Genomic DNA, 25,820 nt, shown 5'->3' with positions numbered 1-25,820 from the left:
TTTTCCCCCGAGATGAACCCCATAGATGTTTCAAAAGGAGAGCCCTTAAATGGAAGATGATAACATGTTGAGACTTTCTTCTATACCAGTCCCCTTCTCCTACCTGTCATCATATCTCTTCTAAAAAGAATGTTCCCTGGCAATTTTCTCAAATGTACAAATAATGTAAAAATTCTGGACTTGAGACAAGTCTCCAACGTGATCATGAGGGAATCACTGTTTTACCAGCAAGTTCTTCTCCAACACCAAGGAGACACTGAACATCTCTGCAGGCTAATGATGCTGGTGCCCTACCTGAAAATGGTAGCAGGGATTAATATGTAGTCTCATAGATTATAAGTTACAAGCTGTATTGTTCCAGAAAAAATTTGAACCACCAAACAGTTATCCATCATGTCTGTGCAGGGCAAAAGCAAGATTTAAACACATCCTTTATTCTTCAGCTCAATCCAATCCAATCCAATAAGAATTTATTAAGCACCTAGGTGCTTAGAAGTAGTCCCTGCCCTCAGAGAGCTTACACTAAACTGGGGTCTTTGCGTATTCAAGCCCTGCATAGGATATCAATAGAGCTGGGTGGACATACGGATGGCCAGTTCTTCAAAGTGCCACTTTTACTATCACCATCGTAGACCTCTTGACTCACCTAGAGTACTGACTGAAACTTAACTGAAAATAGGAAGGGCCACCATATCCCCAAGGAAACATGAGGAAAAGGCTATGAGACCCCTTAATACTAGCTCAGAATAGACAATAGCAAGAGCCTAAGAGCATGACACACAAACAATTGATAAAAATGGCTTCTCAATTACTTTGGTTATACAGGAATCTTAGAGAAAGTCTGCAGAATTTGGGTCCAACTAAACTCCTGAAAGTAGGATTGTTTCCTAAATGAGTCAAATAAGTAACTTGTGAAGTCAGCAGTCCTTAAACTCTTAAACAAATGCTTTTCATTAATATAATGCCACTTGGACTACTTTGCAGGAGTGAACGTGATCTTTCCTGTGGTTAGTTCACATACTTGCCTTCAGGGATTAATATGATTCAGCTTTGGAGAGTACATTTCTGGAAAGAAAAAGCCCTGTACTTTGAAAAGCAAGGTGTACATAAAGCAAACTTACTTATTGAAAACACTCTCTTCTTTCAAAATTCTCCCTCCTATGAAGACCAGATAACACTCTAGGATTTCAGGTAAACTTAGAATTTTCCTTTTTCATTATGACTTTGATTCTGTCCTCAAAGGATTCTGGGATCATAGACCTCGGAGGTCCCCTAGTCCAATGACTTCATTTTCCAGATGAGGAAACTGAGGCTTAGAAAGTTTAAGTGATTTGCCCAAGGTTGCACAGTGAACTCAGGTCCTATTTGTTTTGACACATTCATGTTCAAGTTTCTCCTTTATTTTTTTAAGCTTAAAAACTTTGAGACTGCATTATTAAATGGCAAATACGCATTTAATAAACATCAGCAAAGATTCGCTACTATGTAGAAACTAATTTTTTTAATTGCCAGCTTGAGTTCTTAAACTAAGACCCATAAGAAGCAGCACACTGTAGCAATTAGAGAGTTGACTTTGAGGTCAGGAAAACCTGGGTTCAAATCCCACCTCTGTCAATATTGGCTTGTGAACCTGGGCAAATCACTCAACCCCTCAATGCCCCAGGCAACCCCCTAATTCCAAACATTACAAAACAGTTGCTGATCTACATTGGTAGAGAAAATTTCCTCACTGGGAGCCTTCCACACCAGTGAAATCACAGGATGATGTCTCCTCCCCCATTCCCCCATATAAAAGACCACACTTTCATAATCAAGTCACATCAACCTCAAACAAATAGATTGGAGCTATTGTCCTCCAACTGGGGATCTGGGCTGCATGACACATTTAAGACATCCCAGTGGTGCGAGAAAGCAGAAAGAACACAGTCAGAGTACCTGTGTTCAGATCCTATCTCTAATGCTTATTACTTGTGTGACTTCAGGCAAATCGTTTAACTGCTCTTAGGCCTCAATTAACTTATCTGTAAAATGGGAAGATTAGACCAGAAGGCTCTTAGAATCCCTTTAAGTTTTAGATCTATGATCTTATGATTGAGTAGAAAATATAATTCATGGTTTCACACACAATCTTTTTTTAATGTATATTGGAATTTTCAAATTTGTTCAAATTTTTATTTTTATTTTAAATTAAGAAAGTTGAAGGTGGTGAAGGGAGTGCTGTCACACACCAGTGATGAGGACAACCATCCACAAAGGCCAATAAAAAATGCTTTCCTAAAAAAAGGGGTGTAGGGTCCAACTCAGGGTACAAGTGAATGCAACCCTGAGGCCAGGCTGGGGCAAACACCTAGGGTTTGAGGGGAATTCCAAAACCCAAGAGGCCACAACAGGAGCAGGAAACCAGGGAGGTCCATCCATGATGAGGAAGCATGCTCTACCTGAAATTACTGTTTATCTGCTGCAATCTGCCTCCCGAAGGCTTTAGCCATTTATGGTGATAGAGGTGATGGTGAAGGCAAGTGGTGTGTGCCCCTGCCCTCTGATGCCAATTTGATGGATCTGAGTGATTGTGGCCAGACCAGCAATGTCCCCTCTGGACTCAGCCTCACCTCTAAGGCTGTGCACTCACTAAAGGAATTGTATCATTTCTCTTCTTTTTTGAGGCCAAACAAGAACCTGGCTGTACAGTATCCCCACAGAGGGGAAATGTGCCATCACCATGCCTCAATGACCAATCATCCCTATGTACACATCTAGGCTATTTCCCTCCTCTCAGTTTTTTGAGAGGCGAAGCAAAAAAGTAAACCAGTTCTCTCTAGACTCAAGAATTCTGTTCTTTCCTTTGCAGTACAGGGCTTCTTCACCTTTTTTTGTGTCTGGGACTCCTCTGGCAGTCTGATGAAACCCATGAATGGGTCCCTGCTTTGAATTTTACTACCCTCCATTCTGAGCTGTTTTTTTTTTACTTATTTAGTATTTTATTTTCCCCCAATTATGTGTAAAAACAATTTTTAACATTTGTTTTTAAAATCTTAAGTTCCAAATTCTCTCCTTTCCTCCCTCCCCACCCCCCTCATTGAGAAAGCAAGCAATTCAATATAAGTTATACATGTGTAGTCATGCAAAATATATTTCTATATTAGTCATGTTATGAAATAAAACACAGACCAAAAAAAAAAACCTCAAGAAAAATAAAGTAAAAAATATGTTTCAATCTATATTCAACCACCATCAGTTCTTTCTCTGGGGATGGATAGCATTTTTCATCATAAGTCTTCAGATTTGTCTTGGATCATTTTATTGCTGAGAATAGCTAAGACGTTCACAGGTATTCATCTTACAATATTGCTGTTACTTTGTACATAGTACGTATCACTTTGCATCAGCTCATGTAAGTTTTTCCAGGTTTTTTTTGAAAGTGTCCTGTTCATCATTTCTTATAGCACAATAGTATTCCGTCACAATCCCATAGCACAATTTCTCTAGCCATTCCCCGATTGATGCGTGTCCTCCCAACTCCTAACTCCCTGCCACCAGAAAAGAGCTGCTACAAATATTTCCATACATACAGGTCCTTTTCCATTTTGTTTTTTATCTCTTTTTGGATACAGAGCTAGTAGTGGCACTGTTAGGTCAAAAGGTATATACAGTTTTATATCCCTTTGGGCATAGTTCCAAATTGCTCTATGGAATGATTGAATCAATTCACAACTCCACCAACAATGCATTAATGTCTCATTTTTCCCATATCCCCTCATTTGTCATTCTCTTTTTCCATCCTATTGGTCAATCTAATAGGTGTGAGATCATATTGAGCTTGTTTTTAAGTGCATAAAATAAAATACGTGCAGTTATAAAGGAAACCAATTATATTGAAATTTAATTATTAAAATGGTTTTTTAAATAAGTTAATTGATCCCAGATTAAGAACTCCTACTGCAAATGGTTAAAGAGCTGGCCAGGAAGCCCTAGGTTCAAATAAAACCTTCTCTCATACCTACTGCCTGTGTGACCTGGGCAAAACACCTAATCTCTAGGGCTCTAAACCAGAGGTATCGAACAACCATCCTATGGGCTGCATGCAGCTCAAACCATATTAAAGTATAATTGTGAAATATTTAACAAAACAATAAAACAAATAAAACAAAGATAATATTAACATATGGTTTTCTAAGTCAATAGGTGGCCTGAAGGAATTATTAGGTATGGTTTAGGGGCCCTATTTCGATTTGAATTTGACTTGTTGTTTTGGTGTTAAATCATTTCACTTACGTCTGACTCTCCATGACCCCATTTGGGGTTTTCTTGGCAAAGATAATGGAGTAGTTTTCGATTTCCTTCTCTGGCTCATTTTACAGATGAGGAAACTGAGGCAAACAGAGTTAAGTGTCTTGCCTAAGGTCACACAGCTAGTAAATGTCTGAGGCCAGATTTGAACTCAGGTCTTCCTGACTCCAGGCCCAGCACTCTATCCACTGCATCACCCAGCTGCCCCTTGAATTTGACACTGCATTCTTCACAAGAGTTTCCCCACCTGGGAGCTCCCTGTAACAGTAAAATCATAGGTCCAGTCCCTATCTGCTAATATTATTGTTTGTAGATTTTTATTTATTAATTTTAATGAACATCTGGCAGTTCATGAGGTTATCATCTGAGAGTGAGGCATACTGGAGAGCAAGCTGGCCTGGGAGTCAAGAAGGCCTGGATTCAAATCCTGCCTCTAACACAACACTGATGTGTGTCCCAAGAGGAAGTCATTTAACTTCTCAGCACCCCACCCCCACCCCAAACAATTCTCTAAGAGTATGGTTGCAGAGAAGCTGCCAATCTAAATTGGATGGGAAAACTTCTACATCAAGACTACCCTGCACCAATAAAATCAGAGGTCCAGACACCATTACCCAAATAACTACTATTACTACTACTACTACTACTACTACCACCACCACTACTGTGCTGCTACTGCTGCTACTTCTACTACTGCTACTACTGCTAGTGCTGCTACTACTACTGTTACTATTGCTGCTGCTGTTGCTGCTACTGCTAGTACTGCTACTACTGCTGCTACTTCTTTATGTTTCTTGGCTTATTCCTTATTGGTCAATGATATTATTAGAAATCAATTACTAACAAAGCATACTGATAGAATCATTAGGCCTGAATGACAGCACGTATGCCAGAGGTAGATATGTGACTAATCAGGCTCTTAGACTTAGCAAACAGCCTCTGACTGCTCAGTTGAGAACTCCTGTGATACAGATGTAGCACAAACAATGCAAGTCTTCCTGTCATTGTCTTATTTCACAATCACAAGACCAGACTCGTATTTCAGGTCCTATACCCTTGTGCAAGGGCAGGAAAGACTAAGAAAGATGACAACTAGTCTCTAGTAGAAGCAACTGAAAAGACTGGGTCCTTGTAGCAGTAAAAGAGCTTTTGTTCCCCCTTCCCTCCTTGTAATCTCAAAACATGAAGGGGGGGGAGGTTGAGGCAGAGGGGAGGTGGAAAGAAACTGCTTCTGCCTTCTGTTGCGTCTCTAACAATAAGAAATACTTTGCCATGCAAACCTAAAAGTGCAGCGTGGTTGTTGATTCATGAAGCAGAAGAACTACACCAGTTCACAGCCATAAGAGGTCGTGTTGCTCCATTGTTCCATCTGGGAAAAGGTGTTTTTAAAGACTGGAGCCTGATTCTCCTGCAACCTTTTCCCTCGTCCCTGTACCACCGTCCTGTAGTCCTGCTTTGGAAGTTGTGTCAATCTCCAGTGGAACCCATCAATATAATGAATTTGCCTACTAGGTGTCAGGTCCTGTGCTGAGCAGTGTGGCTCCAAATGGAAAAAATGAGACTGCTCCTACCCTCAAGGGGCTTACATTCTATTGGGAGAGACAGTGGGTAAATATAAAGGGAAATACACAACAAGTTCGAGGCAATTTCTAGAGGTAAAGCATGTTGGAAGCAATTGAAAACCTGGTTTTCCAAGGTATAATCTTTTAGACAGTTAAATAGAGTTTGAGTGTTGGAAAGGACCTCGGCAGTCACATCTACCTAGTCCAACCTATAAATGAAGTGTGTCCTCACTATAACATACCCGATAAATCAAGCCTCTGCTTGAAGATTTGGGTCAAAATTTAATTGTTAAGAAGTTTTCCTTGACAAACTTAATTTTGACTCTTCTCTGCCTCCTGCCATTGTTTCTGGCTTTGACCTCTGAGACCAGACAGAAGCAGCCTAATCCTTCACACGACAGCCCTTCAAATACTTGAAGACAAATTTGTGTGTCCTCACTCAACCCCCAACCCTGTTTCCAAGCTAAACATCCCTAGTTCCTTCAATTGATCCAATCTTGATAGGACCTTAACTCAAGAGCATTCCCATCCTGGTCATCCTCCTCCAGACACTCTGCAGCTTTTCAGTGTCTTTCTTAGGCCATGGAGTTGAGAACTGAACACAGTACCCAAGATAAAATCCGATGAGGATAAAGAACAGTGGGGTTAGCAACTCCCTATTCCTACAGGCTCAGTTTCTCTTAACGCAGCCCAATATATCATACTAGCTTTTCTGTCTGCTTCAGCACACTGATGACTTATATGGAGCTTATGGTCCACCAAAACCCTCAAATCTTTTTCATAATAATGAATGTTCAACCATGTCTTCCTCATCTCATACTTCTGAATTTTTTTAAACCCAAGTGCATGACTTTATATTTATCTCTAATGAATTTCATCTTATTAGATTTTTCCCAGTAATGTAGCCCAGAGGTGTCAAAGACATTGTCTGATGTAATTGGAAAAATATTTAACAAAATAACAAAACAAAATAACAAAATTTTTTTTTAAAATAACAAAATACAATAGAATGTAGATAATGGTGATATGTGGCTTTCCAAGTCAATATGTAGCCTGCAGGGATCCTTATGTATCATTTAGTGGCCCCTGTTTCTAATTGAGTTTGATGCCACTGATCTAGCCCATCAAGATCCTTTTGGTTCCTGTGAGCCAGTGTGTTAACTATTCCTTACAGCTTTCTATAATTAGATTAGATTTGATGAGTCTATCTATACCTTTATTCAAGTCATTGAAAAAAAATGTTAAACAACCCAGAACCAAGCAACAGATCCCTAGGGTATTCATTCCCCTGGAGACTCCTGCCATATTGATGTTGATCCACTATCAACTAATCTTTTTTTTTAACCCAGCCATCCAATTGGTTAATTAGATCATATTATAATCTAATCAATAGCTCTCCATCTTTTCTACAAGAATGGCATGAAATATTTTATCAAAAGTTCTACTAAAATCTAAGTAAATTATTTCCACAGCAGGTCATTCCCACAAACAAGGTCTTAAAATTTGAATTTGATCTTGGACTTGCTAAAAGAGGCAAGTTCTAAAGAAGAAAGTCTCTTGGTCAAAGCAGCAATAGACTGACTATATTTCTGTCCTGTTTCCATTTCTTCTGTAGATTCATGAAGCCTTCTCTCTATATAACCTGCTTCAGTTTCTACTTCAAAACCAAAGGACCTAGCTCTACTAGGGAAAAAGGGATTCAAACAAGCAGCTGGTTTTGTTATTATGATCTTTCCATCAATACTGATGGTAAAGGTTTGTTACACCGAGTGTCTATACAGGAGTTTGGTGACCTACTCCCACCATACTAACAATTAAATTTTGACCCAAATCTTCAAGCAGAGGCTTGATTTATCAGGTATGTTATAGTGATGATACCTTTCATTTATAGGTTGGGCTAGGGTAGATGTGACTGCTGAGGTCCCTTCCAACTGATGGTAATGGTAACTGAGTGTCTATACAGGAGTTTGCTGACCCTACTCCACATCTCTAGAGACTTGTATGTCACCTACTAATCTATGTCCAGGTTATGTTCACCCACTGTCATTCCCAGTAGAATGTAAGCTTCTAAAGGAAGACACTATTTCGTTTTTGTCTTTGTGTCTCCATAGCAGGCACTTGATAAATGTTTGTCTAATTAAAGCTGAACTGGGACGACAAAGATGAGGATAATGATAAGGACAATGACGATGTTAATGAAAGTGATGCAAAAAAGATTTTGGGTTTGTAGACCTCCTTCTACTACAGATTGTATCCCACCTATAACTTCTCATCTCATACAATAGAGCTGACAGAAGTTCAGAAAGATGTGCCCATGGTCAGAGAGCTAGCAAGTATCTGAGACAGAATTGGAACTCAGATCTTCCTGACTCCAAGTTTAAAATTCTCTGTACCATGTTTCCTTACCATTCAATCTTTAATACTGGTAAATCATGTAGATGTATGTGTAAAACATTGAATTGACATCATACTGGTGCCAACCAAAGTCAAAAAGCACAAAACTCAAAGACAACTAGAAGGGGCAGTGCATAGAGAGCTGGGCCTGGAGTCAGGAAGACCTGAGTTCAAATGCTGCCTCAAACACTTGTGATCCTGGGCAAGTCACTTCATCTCTGTTTGCTTCAGTTTCATCATCTGCAAAATGGGGATAATAATAATACCTACTCCTCAGTGCTGTTGTGATGATCAAATGAGACCATTCTAAAGCACTTAGCACTGCTGTGGCTGGCATATAGTAGTTGTTATATAAACGCTACCTTTTACTATTACTATTATTATGTTCTTTCAAGCTATACTTTTTCTTTTAGAATTAAGGATTTACACATAGGGAACATTGATTGCAATATAATTTGAAGTCCAAAAGACAATGAAAAGTCACCTTATATTATTCCCCAGTAGCAATTTCTTTTCTCTTTGGAGAAACTCATGTACAACTGGATTAAACTATGCAAATAAAATGTCAGACACTAAATATATCTTCATTACCAAAGACACCACCACATCGACCTCCTAGTCTCCTTTTGGATTCTCTAGCAAAAGAAACATTCCACAGTCGATTTCCACACAAACATATTGGACCCTCCTCCTTCCTGCTACCACAATACAGAAGGCGGGGCAGCCATTCTGGGGCCAGGAAAACAAGAGCTCTTACCAGGAGCTCTACAAAGGGTGCCAAAGAGTCAGGCTGGCATAAAGGACAGAGGGCTTACCTGAAGCATCAAGAAGTCCTGCTTCTAACAGATACTACCTGTGGGACTAACCAGACCTCTTCAATTTTCAGTGCCGCCATCCATGCTGTAAATCTGTAATTTACAGATGCCTCATCCAACTGCATTGAGGAAGGGCAGTTTACACATAAAGAGCTGTCTACAAAAATAAAATCATAGATTCAGACCCCGCCTCCCCATCTCTCACCAAAATAAATAAATAAATAAATGAAAATACAAAATCGATCAAGAAAAAGAGAAACAGCCTCTCCCAGACATGGCAGCCTACCAAAGCGGGGTAAGCACCAAAATCTCTAGGCAGGTGTTCTTGACTCTGTAGACACCAAATATGTACCCATACTTCTCCCTGACACCCATAAGTCCCCCTGTTTCTTGATTGAAAAGTGAAGCTCACCAGTGGGTTAGTAGCACAAATGTACATACACACATACACACACACACACACACATACATACATACATACATACACGACATCTCACAATTTGGCACACTCAGTGATCTGAGCACACTCCCTCCCTCCCATCAGTTTTTAAATATGGGGCACATAAAAATAATCCCTTCCACCTGGTTTTCCAGATGAGTCCCAGGTGTAAACAGGTCCCATCTCTTACCTTTTCTGCCTCCTGAAGGGAAGGCAGCCAACAGTAAAAAGGCTGGAGAAATGACTCCTGGCTCTCTGGCTTACTAGAGAGAATGAAATTCCCTTGAAGAATGAAAGAAAAAATCCAAAAGGAGAAAATGAAAAAGAAAAAGATTACAAGGAGACAAAGGGGAATGTCTATCAAGTGCCTGAGGATCAAGAACGTGGAAGGCAGAAGAATGAAACGGATGAGAAAGAAAGGGCAGAAGGGGCACAGCCAACCCCCTCTGCCCTGTGATCCTACTGCCACTTCCTAGCTGTGTGACCCTGGGCAAGTCACTTAACCTCTGTCTGCCTTAGTTTCCTCAACTGTAAAATAAGAATAATAATAGCACCTACCTTCCAGGGCTGTTGTGAGGATCAAATGAGACAATAATTATAAAGTGCTTCACACAGTACCTGACACATAATTAAGTGCAACATAAATGTTAGCTAACATTGCTCTTGGGGCAGCTAAGCAGCATAGTGAATAAATAGAGTGCTGGGCCTGGAGTCAGAAGAATTGAGTTCAAATCTGGCCTCAGATACTTATTAGCTGTGTGACCCTGGGCAAGTCACTTAACTCTGTTTGCTCAGTTTCCTTATCTGTAAAATAAGGTGTAGAAGGAAATGGTAAACCACTCCAGTTTCTTTGCCAAGAAAACCCAACAAAATGAGGTCACAAAGAGTCAAAAACTATTGAATCATTATTCTTATTATTACCAACAAGCTCCCTGGTGTCACACTCCCTTGCCTTCTGAGATTTCCTATGCTCTGGACCCTTTGCAAAAGGAGGACGGTAAGAGTTCATTTCACTCCATCCTTCCCCTGATCAACAATAATAATACACTCTTAGCTGATTTAAAGGAAATTTACTATGCAATTCTACCGGGGAATGTACCATAGTGGGTGGGGAAGGGGGAAGAGAAGAGGTAACAATAAGAAAGGAAAAGATTCCATGATTTACCAAAGTTTTCATAAAGCTAATCCTGTCATCAGTACCAACTACTATATTTTGTATTCACTTACGTGTACACATATTGTAATTCCCCAGTAGAACGTAAGTTCCTTAAGGGCAGAAACATTTTGTTGAGGTATCCTCAAAACACAGTCCAATGCCTTGAACACAATATGCACTTAATAAATGTTTGATGAATTGAATGAACCACATGACATGGCCTCCTCTCTTCTGCTCCCACTGCCTAAGTGTCTTCTACCAATTCATGACCTTGATACCAGTTCTACACTCTGGTTCCTTACATACACTATCATGTTCAGTGACTTCATTGCAAAAGTGTGAGTAAGGAAAGACAGTGGGAAAATTTGTTGGAAAACATGGGACAGGAAGAAAGAATGAGAAAGGCCAAAGACTTGTAAACTGCACGAAAGAGATTTGTAGCTGAGATAAAAGCCTCACAAATCTGTCATAATATTTTCAAATTGAAGGATTCGCTTTAGAAGGTGAGGTCTTCTGAATGCATCTGAATTCATATGGCATTGTGCTCCTCAGGTTGAACCCCAGAACATTGCAGAGCCTCCTGCAAGAGATTATAATCTCTCAAAAAGAATCTGACCTAATCTTCTACATGGGAAGTAGTCAATGAAGCCAATGAAGAATGCCAATTCTAGATTATGACTTATAGTCAAAAGGAAGAATTATAGTGCTATAGATAGGTAGGTAGGTAAATAAGAACATATGTTCTATGTTTCCAGTGCTTAGCACTGTGTATGGCACATTTTTGGTTGTTACTTGGTCATTTCAGTCACGTCCAACTCTTTGTGATCCCATTTGGGGTATTCTTGGCAAAGATACTGGAGTGATTTGCCATTCCCTTCTCCACATCATTGTACAGATGAGGAAACTGAGCAAACAGGATTAAGTGACTTGCCCAGGATCACACAGTTAGTAAGTGTCTGAGGCTAGATTTGAACACATGAAATATTTAATAAATGCTTGTTGACTGAAAAATTTTTTATATACTTATAATGTCAAAGGTGTATACTGTGTATGTATATATATACACACATAGATGCTCTATGAATGTGTATATACATACATGTATACACATATATACTATGTATCTATGTATATTGCATGTGTGTATACAATATGTTATATATACACCTTTATCAAGGGATATCCCCCACATTTGGCATGGGGATACTTTGTGTGACTTAAAGGGAGGAAAAATAGACATCTCTAGCCTCTTTCTCCCCACCCTCTTCTAAAGGAGATTTTAATTGCTACCAGGATAGAGTGAAGGAGGTTGAGATCAGAAGCTTGGCCACATTGCTCTCCTTAGTAAGAAGGGGTACTGGGCTACAATTATATTGATCTGCTTTATTAAATATTGTTAGCCTAGGGGATGTGATTTTAAGGTTCAAATTAAACTTCTGATCATTGCTCATTAATGGAGAAAAGGAGAACCCTAATCTTTATATACAAGGCTTAATTCCCTTCCCACCAAATACCACTTCCAAAATGAACACAAACAGTAGGTAGAAAAGAAATCCTTTTATCCAAGTCAATAACAAAACAAAAATCAGAGAGAACATGCATAGGAGAATACATACCAGACAATAAAGAATGAAGGAGCTCTTCCACTGGGAGCAAGATAACAGCTCAATGAAGACAGAGAGTCTTAAATCTCACCCAAGGGGAAATTCCCTGAAATCTCTAGTATATCAAGCTGGAGATAGAGACAAGATGGAGACTGCCAACTCTGCTCATATCGGCTTCTTCCCAGAAGTTCCCTTCAGCAACCTGAAGTGGGGTTGACATCCTCCATCCTCTTTCTCAAAACTGGAATCCAAAAGCATTCAAAGAGACTCAAAGAGATTGTGTCAAGTAAGGCACCCAGTACTCTCCTCTCTCCCTTCACCCTGCTCTATCCTTCACACATGTGTGGGGTATTGATCTCTACCAATGAGGAGACAATACCATACCAATGGGTTCTGGGACTCAAATTAGCACATATACATACATATATAGTATACATATTATATATAGAGACACACACACACACACACACATCTATATATATATAGTGTGTGTGTGTATACTTGAAATGGACAATTTAGAAGTTACAGAAAAGACTCCTGAATGAGATAGTAATGGAGAAGGTAGAACTACTTAACTTATTTTGCTTGTATTCTCTACTAAAGAGAACGACCTTCTAACTGGGAAGTATAGAACAGAACAGAAGCAGGTAACAGGGAACTGAAACCCAGTATAATGAGGAAGTGGTACAAGAGCATCTCCCTTCCTTCACATGATCTGGCCCAGAAGAACTTCACCCCAGGATACTAAGATGACTCCTGTAATTAGTTGCCCAAACTACTCTCAGTGACCTTTGTGGATAATAGAAGTAGCATAGGACTGGAGGCAAGCAAATATCACAGTTCAAAAAAAGCAGGGGAAGAAGGTGGATACTTCAAACTGTAGGCCAGGAAGAATGGCATTAATTCCTGGTAAAATTCTAGAAAATATTGTTAAAAGGACGATTTTTGAAAACTTAAAACGGAAGAAAAAGTCGCTACGAACCATTCTCGGTTCATTAAGAACAAGTCATGCCATACTAATTCCATTTATTTTTCAGACAAGATTATTACATTAGTAGATTCCAGGGATACTGAAGATGTTATATATTTAGATTTTAGTAAGACAACTGACAGCCTTTCAGAATATTCTTATGGAACTGATAAAGAGATGTGAACTGGAAAGGATGATTGTATCGTTAGCTGGATTCAGAATTGCTTGACTGAATGAATCCAAAGAGCTGTTTAATGGATCTAGGTCAAACTAGACAGGAGAGTCTTTAATTTTTACAGGCAAGTAAGTGGCACAGTGGATAGAGTACTGGCTCTTGAGTCAGAAAGACCTGAGTTCAAATTTGGACTTAGATACTTAGCCTTGGTCAAGTCACTTAACCCCTCAATTTGTTCAACCATAAAATGGAGGTCATAATAGCATATAGCTCCCAGGGTTGTTTTGAGAATCAAATGAGATAATGTTTGTAAAGTATTTAGCATAGCACCTGACTCAGAGTAGGTCCCATATAAGTGGTAGTTATTATCCTTAGGTCCTCTCGATTCATTGTTTTATCCATGATTTGAGTACAGACATATATCGAACACTCATCTGATTTGTGGATGGCCCCAAAATGGGAGAAATAGTTGATGTACTGGCTGACAGAAACTTGAGCTTTTAAAAAGATCCTCTCTATAGGGAATGGTCAATTGAAGCCAGCAAGATGAGATTAATACTGTCCTGCATTTGGGCTAAAAAAACCAACTTGGCAAATATGGGGTAAGGGTAGAGACATGACTAGAAAGTAAGCCATATGGAAAAGACTTAGGAATTTCAGTGGGTTTAAGTTCAATAAGAGTCAGCCATGTGCTATGGAGACCAAAATATCAAAGGCCACCTTAGGCTGCATTAACAGAAGCAGAGGGTACAGAGGGTGATAAATAAGATCACCAGTGTACTCTCTCCTTGTCCGAGTCTGTCTGGAGTATCTTGTCCAGTTGAATTTTCCAAATTTTAACTGGGACATTGACAAGCTGGGGCATGTCCAGAAAAGGACATACAGGATGAAGAGTGGATGTGAAACTATGCCACACAAAGTTCTTAAGTATGAAGAAGAAAATACTGAGGATATGGAGAGGCAGAGGGAGAAGAAGAGAAGAGGGAAAAGGAGAGGAGGGGAGAATGAAAAGGTGAGTAGGAAGGGAGAGGAGGAGGGAGAGGGAAGGAAAGGAGGGGGAGAGAGGGGGAGTGGTAAGGAGAAAGAAGAGATGGACAGAGAGGGAAGGAGGGAAAGAGACAGGGAGGGAGGGAGAGACAGAGAGGGAGGAAAGAAGAGAAGAGAGAGGAGGAGGAGGAGGAGAAGAAGAAGAAGAAGAAGAAGAAGAAGAAGAAGAAGAAGAAGAAGAAGAAGAAGAGAAAGAAGAAGAAGAAGAAGAAGGAGGAGGAGGAGGAGGAGGAGGAGGAGGAGGAGGAGGAGGAGGAGGAGAGGAGGAGGAGGAGGAGAGGAAGAGGAGGAGGAGAAGGGGAGGGGAGGGGAGGGGAGGAGGAGGGGAGGGAAAGGAAACTATCTTTAAATATCTCAAAGGTTGTTATGTAGAAGAGTGAAGGGGCTTATTATGCTCTGGGGAGGGGGTGGAGGAGGAGAGAAAACCAGGAGCAATGGTGGAGGTTACAAGAAGGCAGATTTTGACAACAAAAAGGGAAAGCTTTCTAACAATTTGAGTTAACAAAAAGAAGAATGGGTTGCTTTGTAGGAGTTGGTAATAAGTTCTTCTGGGGAGTCTTCTAATAGAATTGAATGACCAGAGTTAGTGATGTTACAGATGGGATTCATGTATTTAGTATGGGGTGGACCAGGTGACCATCCCAAGTCTGATTCCATGATTCCAAGATTCATACACACTCTATTTCCAGTGGGGGTGGGGAGAGGGGAGAAAGTGTTAGGAGGGGGAGGGAGATGGCTCTAAAGTTAAATCACTAGTTTCTAGCATTAATTATGTGTTACCCTTCTATTGGTTCTTATGCTTCTCATTAAATTATCAGATCAGAGATTTTATTGTCTTCTTCCTCACTCCCTACTTAGACTCACAGAGCTATGCAGACCCCTCAGGCCAGCACAGTTTCAGAGACTCCTAAGCAATTCCTGCTTCAATCAGTTGTAACCTGCAGATGATTATCAGAATGCCAAGACTTTCAAAGAGAATATGAGAATTTCCCCTTCAATGCAGATCCGTCAGATCTGGAAATGACATGGTTGGAAAGAAACAAGTTCTACTACCAGGCATCACCAGAACAAGACAGTCAAGGTTTAAGCTGACTCTCATTATAACACACCCACAAGTTGTTCACTTCTTCACCCATAGCCAAGAGGCCTTTAGGAAGGTGCAAAACCGTCATCTGTCTGAGAAAGTGTCATGGGAAACGAATTCCCATTTTGATCCCTCCCAGCTGAAAAACCACACCAAACATTACTGCCTTGGAAAGGAAGGCCAAAGCAGCAGTGGATCATAATAAGTTCAAACCAGGAGTCTTTGTAATTCAAGCCTGAACACCCAGAGTTGGAAAAACCACACTGGTCCTGTAGAATGTCACAGACGTATAAAAGACAGGGTCCTCTGTCTTTGTCAACAAGGACAGAGAGAAGAGAGGTAAAATTTCTCTCATTCTGAAGAATGTTCTTCCATTTCTTTCTTTCTTTTTTTTTTAAGAAGGAAAAGAAAAGGGAACACACACATCATGTTTCCAAGCTGCACTTTTATTTTCAGGCAGATCCAAGGATTTTGCACCTTCTATTAATTCATCAAAACTCATTTCTCAGGCACTGGATGATAAATACACTGTCTCTAGAACCTAGCAGGGCCATGGAAATATCAGGGAAGCAATGACAGCTCTGTTTGTTAATATTCCATAGATGCATTAGCATTGGAAATGCCAAGAGGGAGGAGCCCTTAGCTGTTTCTCCAGTTTCTTCATAATAAGCACCATTGTACACATTGTCTACTCAAAGTTTAATGAGTTTTAATAATATCCCTTGAAGGAAGGGAGTGTCTTGTATCCACAGAAACATCCTTGTGAATTTATACCCAAGTATCTTATTTGCTTTCTCCGCTGAGCTAGAATCTTGCTCTGGAGGCTGGAGGCACTGCTCAACGGACTGAGCAAGTTTCCATCCTTTCAACAACACCTGGACTTTCTCCTGTGTGTGGAGAATGAGATCCTTAATTGATGACAAGCACAGCTTATGTGTGCAGCAGATGTGTAACCAGACTGAGATTCCTACTCAAGATTCCCTTCAGACCAGCTCCCCAGAAAGAGCCTCAGACTTAAGACTTTTAGGGTCATAGAATTTAAACCTGGAAGAGCACTAAGATTAAGAGTCTGACACCCTCATTTTCCAGATGGGAAAAATAAGGTCCTGAGAGATGAAATGACTTGTCCACAGTCCAGTGTGCTTTTTCCACCATAGAATCATGTAAGTTGTTTATAGTTCCATACCATAGTATGATACTTTGCAAAAAAAAAAAATCATCCTTCATTTGCACTGGCTACTTGTAGCTGAGTTATTACATGACACATAAATGCACATATGTATATACGTGTGTATGCATATTTTAGACTTGGCCAGTACAGCAATGTATTTTGCTTAACTATGCATATTTGTTACAAGAGTTTTGTCTTTCTTTTTTGTTTCATTTTGTTTTTCCATGAAGGTGGGGAGGGAAGGAGAGGGAAAGAAAATAAAATTTTATTAATTAAAAATAAAATTAGATTTATGATAGACATGATAGATAAAAATCCAGTTCAGAAATACCTTCATATCAACTTCTCATAAAAATGCTCAGACTTAGAATGTTGGGATCATAAGAGATTTACTGAAGTCTAAACTGGAAATCAAAAGACCAATGGTATTCATCCTGACTCTACTATGATCTAGCTGCCTGACTTTAAATGAATTACTTAACTACTCTAGGCCTCAGGTTTTTTTAGTTATAAAATGAGTGAAGATGGGCCTAGATTATCTCTGCTTCCTTTCAACTTTGATACTTAATGGTTCTCTGTCTGTAGGTCAGTGACTTCCAACCATGGTTGTGTGATGGCTCAAGATTTCTCTAATTATTTTAGCCCTCCCTCTCTCAAATCCAATTCAATTGCAAGTCATGTCATCATCTTCCTGACATCATGGCCCCCTAGAGAACAAAAGACAAACTATACACAATTGTTTTAAGATATATAAAAAAAGAGGTCTCAAAATCCAATTCATTTAAATCACTTCAATTTTTACGGTAATGAAACTTTGAAAGGGAAGAACCGAGGGTGGGGGGGGGGAGAGGAAGGGGAGGAGAATAGCGTCTGTTTTGAAATCAAGGAAGTAACAGTAGGGTGTCACCAGCCACAAGTTTCCAAATCATTACTCTTTAGAGTGAGACTGAATAAAAGAAAAAATTGGGGGATAAAGGATTGAAACCTAAATATACACAAAGCATGAGAACTTCAGAGAAGAGGCTTCATAGAAGAGCCCGAAGAATTCCATATAATTATGTACTTTTGTGCTTAAATGCCTGCCTGTCCACAGCCACTGGGATGTTCTCTGGTACTGTGGTCTCACTAAACTACATCCTACTAGACTGTAAGTTCCATGAATGCAGATACTTAACTAAACTTTGTACTTCCCTTAGTGACCCGAAGAGTGCCCTGAAACAGAGAAGGCCATTAATCAATGTTTACTGAATGAAAATAGAAATAAGTAGACATGCACATGAACTTCTGCTTGATTATACAGTCAATGATAGAGTGCTGCTATCTGTGGGTCCTTTATGGAGTTGTCATGGTGTTTCTGATCCATATGGATTCTGCCAAGCAAGAAAGGAAAGAATTTAAGACCACGAATAGGGCCAGTGTCCTTGATGTGATATTCCCTCCTTTCTTTCTCCCATCTGCTATTTAATTCTATTCTTTCCCTCATTCCCTGCAGTCTGCCCATTTACTATTACTCTCCAAGTCCACCAAGAAACATTATGTATTGTACAAGCTTCTCCTCTATCAAAGATGGATCTTGCTGCTCTCATCCTATCAGATTTGGCCTCAACAGAATAACATGCACAGAAGGAGGAGAAAGGGGTAAAAAGAGAATATCCTATTCTGCTGCCTCATTTTTATGGACTGGTTAATGGTCTAGTTTGCACCAAGTCTTCCAAAAACAATAGGATGGTAATTAGCTTGGTTTGGCCAAACAGTCAACCAGCGATAAAAGGCAATAAATGGTAATAAATGGAAAGACCAAAAAAAAAAAACTAGGTTTACAAGCAACACACCTTTAAACATTTTATTATCATCTTAAATGAGAAGGTTTAGAGTTTTAATTACATAATTAATAGCCCGAGAAGTTACTTGTCTCAACAAAAACACACCAACTTCAAGCACCAAAGAATTAACTCTGTTGGAGCTCTTAAGAACTCCTTGGGCATATAGCAGTGCAAATTATATGTTCTTTTATAGACAGCAGCCATGGCCACAAACCTCTGATCTTTCAGGTGAAACTGCTTCCAAAGGGTGGTAGATGTTCTGTTATTCTTAAGAGGAGCCATCTTTACTGGGTGGCTGCCGGGCAACCTAATAACACACGAGGAGCCCTCAATAAAGCATCCTCCTTGAACTTTAGGTGAATTTGTAGTTGACTTCAAAAGCACTCAAGTCCAATAGTCAGCGATAAAGGACTTGTACAAGAGCCCTAAATATGCATGGAAGCTAAAATTCAATGTAAATATCAAAGCTTTCTTGTTTCAGTGTTAAATTTCCATGTTTTTACTTTGAATTTTATATAATAAATAGCTGTCATCTTGAAATACAGCAACCTGGTTTTCAAGGGCACTCAAATGTTTTTTAAAAGGTAGGATGGGGGCAGTTATGTGGTGCAGTGGATAGAGCACCAGCCCTGGAGTCAGGAGGACCTGAGTTCAAATCCAATCTCAGACCCGACACTTGACGCTACTGTATGACCCTGGGCAAGTCACTTAACCCCAATTGCCTTGCCAAAAAAAAAAAAAGGTAGAACAGATCCTATGGGAACAGATGTTCCTCTTTGATTTCTCTTTGTCCTTTTCATGGGGTGGTCAGAGGGAAGAGTGATATGGCTGTTCACACCACTTAGATGAGCTGGGAGTCACCATCTAGAAACCTTTCAGTGAGAAGAAACCATTACCATTGAGTCTGTCACTGCATCCTTAACTCCTATGGGCCTTGGATATGCCCTCCAGATCCTTGGGCCCTGTCATATGATCTGCTGATTCAGTCTTAAAACTTCCAGGCTTTTCCATTTGTCCTGCAACTAAATTTTTTTATTTACAAAGTCCCAAAAAATACAAATAATGACTCCCATTAAGTGGTCACATTATTCAAATTTACACTGCATATTTCCACTGGGACAGAATCAATTGCCATGCTTTACTTAATTATAACTTCAAACAGTATGAATTCCAATACTTGCAATACATCCACAGGATTCATTGCTCATGTTAATTGGGACCCAACTGTATGGTGAGTTCCCACTCTTAGTTTGTGAACTCCTTGAAAGCAGGAACTATGTCCTTTTGTTTTGTTTTGTTTTTATTATTTGTATTTCTAGCACTTAGCATAGTGTTTATCATATAGTTAATGCTTTCATAAATGCCTTTTCTTTCCTTTTCATTCATTTATCATCCAGCTGGAAAAAAAGAGGGTTGGGGTTCCCTTTCACCTGTATCACTGTCTTGCCCAGGAAGCTTCTTAGTACCATAAGATAATTGCATTTAGAGCTGGAAAGGCCCCTAGAAGCCATGTTATATAAGGTTTTCATCTCATATGAGGAAATGGAGGACTAAGAAAAGGAAATGTCTGGCCTAAGGTCAAAGAAGTATTAAGCAATAGAGCAAAGATTTGAACCTAGGTCTTCTGATTCCTAGTCCAGGGTCCTTCCCACTATGTCATCCTGCTTAATGTCCATCCCTGTAACTCAATTTTCTCATCCCTGAAAAAAAAGTCCATTAAGGTTTATGAAAATAATGTTATATTCCTCCTCCTCTTCAACATCATTATCCATTAGCAACATACTACTATTGCTCTGGATTCGATTAGATTCATCCACATGTCTTTTAAACATTCTATTTCTTGAGGAGCCCAGGTCTGCTGGATGTCGGAAAAGAGGATCCTTTCACTGAAGCCTCAATTTGGGAGTAAAAGTATAATAATTATACTACTGCCTATCTCAGGGCAGAGACTAATGGGAAAATGTTTATAAGGTCCTTTGTGTTCCCCAAATGTTATTATTTCAATTGACCTAGATTTGCTATCATAAATCTACTGAGAGGTGCTCTGAGTATGTTTCTCTAGAAGGGGGAAGATGTTTTCCCCTCCCTGTCTGTGTGCAGGCAGTAGGTTTCTGAGCATGCCTCTCACACCACAGCACCTTTTGGGAGCATTGTCAAACTAAAGACTGGGTAAAAATAAAATAGGGCAATAGGAATGAAGGACTCCATTGCAATTGCAACAAGCTACAGTATGGCCTGACAGGTGCCCTTGAATTACTAGGATTTGGGACGAGTAAGTTACCACAGGTAGTCATATGGCATTGGTGGAGTAGGGGAGGGTCACCTCTTCCGCAGAGGGAGCCAGATTGGACTATATAGTTTTTAAGACTCCTATTCTACATAACTGGTCTAGACTACACTATGTCTTCCTTTGTGCCTCAAGGAAGCACCCCCAGTCCAACTCTGGAGTCTTCAGTGCCCAGATGGCTACCTCTTCTCTCCTGGAGTATAGACATTCCTCCTCCCAGTGAGTGAGCTTTTTAGGACAGGTAGCGAGAAATGGCCCTTTCCCTACACTTTACCCCCTTCCAATAAAAATACCTGATCTCTGGGAATTCTGTGTTGTTTTTTTTCCTGTTAGCAAGTGAAATCTGCTTATTTATTTATTTAACTGTATGGGTGGGGTCACTTTAAGTGTGTGTTGCGAGCGCATGTGTGTGCATGTGTGAGAGTGTGTGTGTGTGTGTGTGTGTGTGTGTAATCCATTCACATCATGGCTACCCAATTGAATTTTAAGTTACTGGAGGGCAGAGACTGTCTAGTACATTTTTATTGTCTGAGAACCTAGTACCATCACTTCACACATAATACATGCCCCTTCCCCCCCCAAAGAACTGTTGACGATGATGCCAACTTTGCAAATTGCCTATTCCCTCTGTGTACTTGGCATTCTCCACAGACCAGTGACCTTAATGACTATTTGTCTCCTGTATCTCAAGAGCTATGTTGCCGAAACTGTGATTACTGGAAACAACATTACTGAATGTAAACCTAAACTTCCCAGAGGCATGGCATTCAGGAGGTTCCACTCATAATACATGACTTCACACCAATGACAAAGGAATTCATGACCTCTATCCATAAGGGGTAGAAGCAAAGTGTTACATGAGTTCTGAGAAAGGAAAGAACTCTTCTGACTAGGTAGATCAAGGAAAGCTTCATGGAGTCAGTGTCACCTATTTGGGGCCTTGAAATGGATGGGATTTCAATTGATAGAGCTGTGAGAGGTACAGAAATGGTGGGAGCAAAGGCTTGAAGATGGTTAATTATGTGGACTGGGATTTCTATCCCCCATAGAGGAATTGTTTTCCTTCTCATGTCATCCTTTTTTTGACCTCCTCCTGTTCCTAAGATTAGAAGAAGAAATATTTCTAGCTCTTCTCCTGTGTATTAGTTCCTGTCTAGAAGGAGCTACTTAACTGTATGCCCTTGGCCCAGCCACCTTGCTAGGGCTCTGTTTCCTCATCTACATAATGAAAGAATTAGACTAACTCTGGTCTGTAGGGTCCTTTCTCATAACCCTATGATTCTTCTCTAAATCCAGGTGTGCTCTGCCATCATTCGGGGGCCAAATAACCTGTGTCTTAGATTTCCCAAAATCACCATGTTTCACAGTACAACACGTCTCTACGCCCCACCTCTTGTACCCGAAGCATGCTTTTAAAGCTAATAACTCCTAATGCTAACCCTTAGGCCTCTGCAACTTTTGCTCCTTGTAAGGGAATCAATATTCCCAGAGGATCAGGCCCGCAGTCTGTTACACTGCAAAGAAAAACAACAGGGTGTGGTTCGGAGAAATGTGCAGAGACCCAGCCAAACAAAAGCCTCCATATATGGCCCTAGAAAAACCACTCTAGCAGCTAAAGCAAACAGGTACTGTCAGTCCACTTACTCCTGGCAGAAATCTGCACTCCAGGATCGCTAAACACAAATAGAACAAAGCCCTGTCATGGCATTTTTTCCAGGAAATAGCTAATAAAAACTTCTTAGGGGCGGGGTGGGGAGAGGGGAGGTGTAGAGATTGGGAAAGTATTTGTAGGAAGTCAAAACGAGGCTATAGACCTTAATACTTGAATATGGAGGGCACTTGGTCCATTTAGATCTCCAGGACGAAGAAAGGCGTTGGTGGGCACATTTGAATAGACTGGCCAGAGTCTGCCCAAGGAGGAAAATCCCCGATGGGAAATCTTTGAAGGTGAAACCCCAGTGTAATAAAGGGGACTTGAGGGGAAGCCTTCTCCTGGACATCTCTCTAGGAGTCTTAGGGAGTAAAGTCACATGGCATCCCAGAGCCCAGTGACAGGCTGTTGCTGGGAGGAGACAAAGTAATATACAGTAATGTGTCCGGAGGATAATAGGAGGTGCTTGACCAGATAGGAGGCTCCTGCAACCTTTTAGCACCAGCTATTCTTTCTCCTCCATTCACATTCTTGTTCTCTTGTCAGTACTAGATTCTCCCTTGTCTCTCTTTTGGGCTTGAGCCACACTAATTCTAACCCTGATGTCACCCTCATTCTTTCTCCCTCATTGAAAACTAACTCTCTCTCTCTCTCTCTCTCTCTCTCTCTCTCTCTCTCTCTCTCTCTCTCTCTCTCTCTCTCTTTCTCTCTCTCTCTCTCTCTCTCCTGTTAGTATCCTTGTACAGTGGTCTTAGAGAACCCAGGTTCATGAAGGTTTGGTTTCCCCAGATAAACGTTGAAGTGATGAATGTTCAGTGGTCCCTGGACAGGGGACAGGGTATATTAAATGAGGTAATTGAATGACTCCAAGGGAATCAGTCAGGTAGGCTGATACATAGAATGATGGGAAGGAAAAGGCCAAGGATCTGTCTCTAAGAGGTTAGCAAGCCAAAGAGCAGATAGGAGACCAGACGTTCATTCAATAGTCGTTCAACAAACATTTATTAAACACAGAGTATTATGCTAGGCAGTGAAGATGACACAAAGTTTAGCTAAGCTAGGGTAGGGTCACTGCCCTACATAGGAGGGTAATGAGACAGAAGCACAGATAATTACAGTATATGTTACATGACAGGAGCATTAGGGAATTACAGAACAAAGTGCTCTGTGAGTTCCAAGGAGAAAAGTTGTTACCAACCAGAGATATCAAGGAAGACTTCGTAGAAGAGGTAACATTTTAATTACAAATTAAGGAATGAGTTAGAGCATCATAGATTTAGAGCTGGAAGAGATTTCAGAGGTCCTTTCATTTCACAGCTGAGGAAACTGATAACCGAGGAAGTTATGTGACCTGCCCAAGCTTACATAGAGAGTGAGCATCAGGGTTGAACGTTGAATCCAGGCCCTCTGAATCCAGAGCCCTGGCAAATTTCACTGTACCACTCTCAGAATTCAATCATTGAAGAGAGGACAGGAGGATGTTCCAGGAACAGAGGAAAAGATGAGCAGCAAATAAGAGAAGTGTTAAGAGAGCAGATGGGAAGCCAGAGAGCTGTTTCTAAGTCAGAGTTTCTTAACCTGGGGTCATAGAGATGATAACGAAAGCCATGGGAACTAATGAGGTCACCAAAAGAGAGAGAGTGCTCGCGTGCGCGCGCACTCACACACACACACACACACACACACACACACACACACAAGCACAAAAGATTAAGAACCTCTCATCTAAGTGGACAGGCAGGCAGGGAGCTGTCCAGAGAGGGAAAAGAGGACTAAGGATCTGTGCCCAAGTAGACAGAAGACCAGAAAAGCTGTCCAGAGGGGATCAGGAAAGGTTTGCGTTTTTTTTTGTTTTTGTTTTGGAGGTGGAAAGAAGAAGTGCATTCCCATTATAGGTTTTAAATGTACACATAGAAAAAGAGTTCAGCAGAACACATCCCATCGGAAAACTTTCTAAGAAGAAACTTAAGAGAATTTTACTGCTGGGATAACTAAGCCCACAGGGAGCATTTGTCCAACAAGAAAAGCCTGAGCTTTGCTATGTTTTTCCCCATTCTATCAGAACTCCATGTAAAAGGGCCATGCCACAGTATTCCGCAAGGCACAAAACCCCTCGTGGTTACAGCATCACAGGACCCCCATTAACTTTGTTTCTGTGCTGGGTACTGCTGACAATACTGAACCCACCCACTGCCCCTGAGGCTTCTGCTTTATCAAGTCAAGCCTTTTTCAGGTCCCACTCCCCTTCCACTACGCAGAGGGAAGAAAGCTAAATTCAGTCAAGGTTGAGAAGAGAGAAGAAAGCTTTGCAATTAAATTGCTAATTAAGGAAGTACAAACCTGAAGAAGCTAATTTGCTCTGGCCTATTTAAAATATCTAGTCACAGATCATGCATGAATTGAGGTTCGGCTCTTTTATACATAAGCCAACTGGCTTCCTTTCAGAGCAGCAACTATCAATAATTCCATGCTGGGTACCATCTGATAGGAAATCAACCACTGGCCCCTGGAATGCCCGCATTCCCCACTGCTCTGTTTTCCCAGTTGTCAGCTCTGTTTATAAATTGTCCATTTATAGCAAATCCAGCACCTGCTATGAACACCTCATCCTGCCAAGTGGTGCAGTGCATCTCAGAAAGAGCTACTATGGACTTTTACAATTCTTTTTAACCTTTTCCCAACCCAGGGGTTAGGATATTTGCATAGGAATTCTGAGGGAGGACTTACTGTGCACAGAAAAGCCTAGATAGCCCATTAAAAGTTAGCATTTTGCTCGGCTTAGGAAAAAAAAAAGAAGCAAATTATCAGCCTCTTGGGAGATACAATGCCCTCTTTCTTAACAAATCTGACATTGGGACACATTTGAAATATCCCCTAAAAAATCCAGAAGGAAAAATATTCCGGAGGAAAGTTATGTGAGAGCTTTTTTTTTTTACTGTAACAAACATGCCATTTCTATAGTTAATGCCCAGCATTGCTGCTAAGCAGATAATACTGAATACCGCTCAAAAGATGTTTAAAGATGACATCCTCTTAAAGCTGGAAGCCCAATATTTGACCTAGATTTTTTTCCTTGCACTGTATCAGTTTGCAAAAAGCATGGAATTATTTCTCCAAATTCTGTCCCCTTTCTCCATCCTTCAAATGCTTCTGTTTATGTTATTCTTTAAAAAGAAAAGAAGAAAAAGAATATCTATGTCAGGAGAATATTCAAGGGAGTATCATTTAGTGGTTAGGAAAGGTGGCCAAAGGTCAAGTTGAAAACTTAGTCCATATAGAAACTTGCTGAGCAACTTCTATGCCATCATATCTCCCTGCCTCAGTTTCCCAGTGATCTCCCAGTGATTACAATAGC

At 40.4% G+C, this 25,820-nt stretch overlaps 1 pseudogene across 1 annotated transcript in view; it reads right to left on the bottom strand.

The window, feature by feature from the left end:
- Positions 1-12,863, bottom strand: part of LOC110215695 (large ribosomal subunit protein eL22 pseudogene) — a 50,708-nt pseudogene extending 37,845 nt beyond the window's left edge. The window contains exons 1-2 of the transcript XR_013486141.1: positions 12,270-12,863; positions 9,688-9,779 (exon numbers count right to left, since the gene is read on the bottom strand). The product of XR_013486141.1 is annotated as a large ribosomal subunit protein eL22 pseudogene (transcript). The remainder of the gene's footprint in view (positions 1-9,687; positions 9,780-12,269) is intronic.
- Between the last annotated feature and the right edge of the window lie 12,957 nt (positions 12,864-25,820).

Source organism: Phascolarctos cinereus, unplaced genomic scaffold (assembly GCF_003287225.1).
Source record: "Phascolarctos cinereus isolate Bilbo 61053 unplaced genomic scaffold, phaCin_HiC Scaffold_4;HRSCAF=312, whole genome shotgun sequence".
Lineage (NCBI taxonomy): Eukaryota > Metazoa > Chordata > Mammalia > Diprotodontia > Phascolarctidae > Phascolarctos > Phascolarctos cinereus.
The sequence above is the reverse complement of the archived record's forward strand: the minus strand, read 5'-3'. Positions and strand labels throughout refer to the sequence as shown.